We start from the raw sequence: 4,194 nt of genomic DNA, 5'->3' as shown, positions 1-4,194 counted from the left end.
CTTAAAATTTTAAGATTTTTAAAGTGTTCCAGAACATGAAGGGAAGGAGGTATTTAAGGAAAAATACATTGGCCTAAAGTGTAGATTTCCAACAAATACCAGTTCAAATTTAAGAACAATAGCATCAAAAATGTATATTTGAGACACAATATAATCCAGCATGTCCATTGTACTTGCAGGGCTCCAGCAAGTGTCCAAACTGGACAAATATTGCCCAATGTGGGGGCAATACAAAAATTTCTAAATGCTTCAACAGAGATTTCACTTAGGGTCGAAATGAAAGATAAAAACCACCCAATTCATATTCTACCAGCCATATTTACTCACAGCATGATTAAAATACATCTAAATATTAACATTCAGCAATATGAGCTACATGAAGGAGATGTAGCAAATGCGCACCAACAAATAGCCAAAACACTGCAAAATACATATAAATCCTCACTTTTTTCAAATCATTACAATCCACAYAGCTTACAAAACCACAGCAGCAAAAATTAAAAAAAAAWTTACTTACTTTTGATGGATAATTTGTTCTCTTTTTCTGACCGAAAGTGATCCAAAATGGCAGCTGGAAGGAATGCATAATCCTTTCTTTTATGACATTTCCTGCCTACAAAAGTCTCTCTTCCTTGTCTTGAAGCACTCAAAATACTTTATTACAATTAYATTTTCTCTTTAGCAGCAAGTTTAGTCAGTTTACTGTCCAAAMAAATGACATTCAAAACATGTTTTTCATGTCTACTGTTGTCATCACTCGAGGGACAAAATGGCTGCCACATCATAAAATTTTCTCCACACAAGGTCCACACCCACCAAAGCTGCATAYTGAATAAAAGAGAACTTGATTGGCTGCACAGCTGTGGCGTCAGAATGAAGCTCAGAGCTGATTGGCAGATTCTACAGTCACTCAATCACCGACATGAGGAGCTTGCCACACATTTTGGGCTCTGGAGAGCCAATATATGAACCCATTTGGTCGAAAAAWGGTGTCAGTCAAAAGAAGACAACCAATCAAATTGTTTGAACTGGTTTTGTGCAAAGTCAAAGTCCTTGGCAGCAGTTAGGCCATAAAGAGGTAGGAAGTACCCACAACCTGGGAATGTACTGTATTTTAGGCAGTACATTGCAGGTTAACAGAGAAAATGACTTTGGTAAAARTGTATTTCTCTGATAAGAAAWGTAAGCAAAACTGCTCACAATAATCAGGACAGTAAAAGTACACTCTARGAAATGAAAYRTTCARTTTATGTAAACTGGTTCCACTAAAACAAATTGCATAAATGTAAATCAGTTTATTAATTTCAGTTTAGTGGAACCAGTTAACATAACTTGGTTAAGTAAATTCAACACTTCATTTTTAGAGTGCATAAACAACTCCTTCATGATGAGCTATGGTCATTTAAATTTGTAGTAAACATTTTTATGTTTTGAACATAAAATAAAAGTTATGATTTWWAAAAAACACTTCGTAAAATTACAGATGTACTTTGATACTATACACCTCTGTTTTTTTTTTTKTTTKTTTTTTTTGTCTCAGTAGAAGTAGCAGAAGCAGTCACACTTGAACACACCTTAATTTTTTGGTGCAGAATCTATAAGACCCATTTCAGTCCCAACCAGAAACAAAACATAAAATTAAAATGAAACAAACTCTGACTCAAAGTAGTAGCACAGGTGTGACAACAGGGACTACATCCTACTTCTGCACCTGCATGTGCTGGTTTCCTGTTCATGTGCAGAGCCTCATTAATACATCATTAATACACCTGTGTTTGTTCTACTATTTTAGGTAAAAATGTCTACMATCAATCAGGTTTATTGAAAAAGTACCTAACTACAGCTTCTTGTGGTCTGAGGTACTAAAAATAAAACGTGCTTCAGTGAAGCACGTTTTATTTTTTATTAAGTGTGTTACTTTGTTCACTTTTAGTAAAATATAATAAATCAGCCTGTATACAAGTGTAATATCCATGTGTTTTGTTGTCCGCAGAAGTATATTACGTTAAAGTCAGAACTACAGTTACTGGTGGTACACCCACTGGGAGACCACTGCACAGACTGCTGCACACATGGGAGATTTACCAGCTTTACTACAGTGATTAACAGATAAACAGTTTCAGTTGTTGAAGAACGTGAACAGATTGTTTCCTTCCTGTCAATATCTGCTATTGCACCGTTCACAACACACCTGCTACTGTGTGTGAAGASCTTAAAAATATATCGTAGACACAGATTCTAACACTCAGAGCAGAAAATGCTGCACATGTTTATGATATTTTAAGTTTTATACACTAAAARATTTTACTTTTTTAATGTAAACTTAATGGTCACATGTGACAATATATTAATTCTTATGCAAAAAAGGAAAGCCACGTTACATAAAAAATGATAAATCACTACCTCCTGTGAAAAGAGCTAAATGTGATAGCTCATAAATTTGAATGGAGTTTTTAATAATTAATATCTTACCTGTTGTAGACCGCTTTGTGAACAGCTTCAGATTGGAAAAAATGGTTTAATAGTCGTATTTTACAGCAGACATTTTATTTTTTTATTTCCACTTCTGCAGCTGCAGATGCTGGCTGATCTGTAAAAAAAGAAATTAAAATAAAAAAACCTGTCAAGCAGAACTTCCTCTGAATTGAATGCAGCCCTTAGTCTTAAATTTAAATGTCTGTAGTGAAATGGACCTAATCTGACTGGATCAACAACCTATTGGCAAGGCCAAGAGGTGCCAAAGACAAATTAAAAAAAACCTCCTGGGTTGCAGTCACATGACCCGGATGATGCACAAAATTCAGATGGGGGCCAGGAAATGATTTTCTCCGGTTCAAAACACAGCAAAATGTATCACAGTGAGTACGTTAATGCCCTAAATGGGCTGGTGCAGATGAGATATCACAAAAAAAAACATCCGTACATTTAGGATATATATCTATATTGTCTTAATAAAAATATAATCTGTAGGATTTACCGGTGTCGAGGCGATTGACATAAGCAATCTGGTGCTGCAGACCTCGTATCATACGAGGAGCCAGAAAGCTTTCAAAAGCCTCAAAGCTACAATTATTTTGTTTCAGGTTGGGTCAAACATTTAGGATCCAAAGAAGCTTTAAATGGCTGTTGACTTGTTTTTGCCCAGGTGAGTAGTGACTTGTGCTATTTTAAGCCTATGATAACAATACTATCGCTAACGCTAATAACGAGTTACCCMTTATTTCTATGTGCTTGGATCTACCTGAAAATCATTTAGTTAGCTTCTGTAAACCTGTTTGAGTAAMTGTCAAACAAAATATCTGAAAATACGATTTAAACGATACGATCCTGTTAGAAAGTGGTTGCTGCAAACTCTTGTATTGCACCTCCTGTTTTAGTCATAGATTGTTGATCCACATTTGTTAAATTTTCTGTACGTTTTTTTTTTAAATTAGCTCTCTTGTGACACACTGCTTATTTTTTGTTTAAATGAGCGATTGTAACAACGGTACACGGCACAGAATTTAGGTGTTTTGACGCTGAATCAACAGAAGGAAACGGGGCTGCATTTACTTCCTGTCCCCATCTGCATTTTGTGATGTCGACACTAGGTCATCTGCAACTCAGCAATATATCTTTTTTAGCAGTTTATGCAAACCAAATTTTATAAACACTGCATCCTTTTTTGGTATTATTTGCAATTAACCATAGCATCTTAAATGCAGCAGGACTAATATACTGTCGTCCTTTTGGGGAATAAAGCAAGTAATGTAGGAGTGACAGAGGCGTAAAAATGTATAAAATAGTGTTCAAATGAAATATATGAAAAGGCATCAAACCATTAGATTTTATTTTTTCTGAATTAAACTTTATTCTGTGTATTTCTGTGTATCATGAACTTGGCTTTGTCATTACTGAGAAATCTATAACTCGTTGACTTTAACAGCTGCCAATAGCTTGTAGGTTTCCACAACATTTCCCTCCCATCACGTGCACGGGGAAGGTGAGATCCTCTGATTCAGCAAGTCAAACCCTCTTCTCCGGTCCATATTATCGATGCTGCTGGAGGGCCGTGTAAAGGATGCCGGGGCACGAGGCAGGGTGGGGTTGGAAAGAGCCGACGTATTTGTCGGGGGCAGGGCAGGCAGGGCTGGAGCCGCAGATTATTCTAGAAATTGCCAGCTGCAGTGTCTGCAATCAGGATCAAACCGGTTC

At 36.3% G+C, this 4,194-nt stretch overlaps 1 long non-coding RNA gene across 2 annotated transcripts in view; it reads right to left on the bottom strand.

The window, feature by feature from the left end:
- Positions 1 to 803, bottom strand: part of LOC106513447 (uncharacterized) — a 53,142-nt gene extending 52,339 nt beyond the window's left edge. For both annotated transcript variants that reach the window (XR_001309784.1, XR_001309783.1), the window contains exon 1: positions 518 to 803. This is a non-coding gene — a long non-coding RNA (uncharacterized LOC106513447). The remainder of the gene's footprint in view (positions 1 to 517) is intronic.
- Positions 804 to 4,194: the final 3,391 nt, after the last annotated feature.

Source organism: Austrofundulus limnaeus, unplaced genomic scaffold (assembly GCF_001266775.1).
Source record: "Austrofundulus limnaeus strain Quisiro unplaced genomic scaffold, Austrofundulus_limnaeus-1.0 Scaffold12, whole genome shotgun sequence".
In the NCBI taxonomy this organism is placed as follows: Eukaryota; Metazoa; Chordata; class Actinopteri; order Cyprinodontiformes; family Rivulidae; genus Austrofundulus; species Austrofundulus limnaeus.
This window is presented reverse-complemented; position numbering and strand designations above follow the sequence as displayed.